Here is a 1,669-nt window from a genome sequence, read left to right as displayed (position 1 = left end):
CTTTCTGACCTGTGATAATTAAAGAATGTCACCTTCTGAAAGTCCCAGTTATCTTGGGACTTCAAGGGCAGAGGAATTTATGGTACAAACCCTTGGTGGGCTTGGCTTTTAAAAAAAAGTCTTTGGCCAGGTGCAGTGGCTCATTTTGGGAGGCTGTAATCCCAGCATTTTGGGAGGCTGAGGTGGGCAAATCACCTGAGGTAAGGAGCTCGAGACCAGCCTACCCAACATGGGCAAACCACATCTCTACTGAAAATACAAAAAAGTAGCCAGGCGTGGTGGTGGGTGCCTGTCATCCCAGCTACAGGAGGCTGAGGCAGGAGAATCGCTTGAACCCAGAAGGCGGAGGTTGCAGTGAGCCAAGATTGCACCTCTCAAAAAAAAAAGTCTCTATTTGTGACTCCTATGGAACAAAGTTTCATCAAAGCCCATTTTTAAAGCCTATGTGAAAAATAATTATTTTTGCTGCACTTTATGCAAATAATCAGGCCAAGAATAATAAAGCATACTGATCTTACCATGATTTGTCTTTAGTAAAAGTGGAAGACTGGAGAGAGGAGAAATACATTTCAAGAACTATGGTACACTCTGTTATTAGGGTATAGTCCAATTAGTTGTTTTTCAGTTTTTTCCTGCAATTTAGACTGACCCTGCTTATTCCTGTGAACCAATCAGTGATCTCTGACTGCAGCTCAGAATAAGTCAGAGGGATTGGTAATGTAACAATTTGGATTAGTGTTCTAATTCTGGGCACATATTGGAATCAGCTAGCAAACCCATATCAGCTTGGTTCCAGCAGTTGCCCAGTTCATGGAAAGCCTTCTTATTTAGTTTATTTGGGATAGTTTTACTTATTTTGCTTTACTCTTGTAAAATATATTGCTGCTGTACTCTGTATGTAGGAATGCATGATAAGTTTACTCAATGTTCTCTTAAATTGAACACTTATTAATCTTCCAGATATCACCTTTTGTCAGAACTCAAGAGTTATGAGTGGTCCTTGACATACCCATGCTTTCTGACTGAGCTCCTCTCTACCCTGAATACAAGAGACCCTAATAGTTAGGCAGGAATATCATCACCCCTATTCAGCCTGAGGAAGTTACAGAAGATGGATCTTCGTCTCTCTACAACCCTTAGGATTAAGGGCTCCCTTGTAAAAGGGAAGGGGGAAATATGTCAGAGTGATGCCATCTTGAATAGGGTAAAATGAGGCTGAGACCTACTGGGCTGCATTCCCAGGAGGTTAGGCATTCTAAGTCACAGGATGAGATAGGCTGGCACAAGATAAGCTCAGAAAGGCCATGCTGATAAAACATATTGTGGTAAAGAAGCTGGCCAAAACCCATCAAAACCAAGATGGTGATGAAAGACCTCTGGTTGGCCGGGCACGGTGGCTCACACCTGTAATCCCAGGACTTTGGGAGGCTGAGACAGGTGGATAACGAGGTCAGGAGATTGAGACCATCCTGGCTAACACAGTGAAACCCCGTCTCTACTAAAAAAAATACCAAAAAAACTAGCCAGGCGAGGTGGCAGGCGCCTGTAGTCCCAGCTACTTGGGAGGCTGAGGCAGGACAATGGCGTGAACCCAGGAGGCGGAGCTTGCAGTGAGCCGAGATTTCACCACTGCACTCCAGCCTAGGCGACAGAGCGAGACTCCATCTCC

The sequence above is a fragment of the Mandrillus leucophaeus genome, unplaced genomic scaffold (assembly GCF_000951045.1).
Source record: "Mandrillus leucophaeus isolate KB7577 unplaced genomic scaffold, Mleu.le_1.0 Scaffold61, whole genome shotgun sequence".
NCBI lineage: Eukaryota > Metazoa > Chordata > Mammalia > Primates > Cercopithecidae > Mandrillus > Mandrillus leucophaeus.
This window is presented reverse-complemented; position numbering follows the sequence as displayed.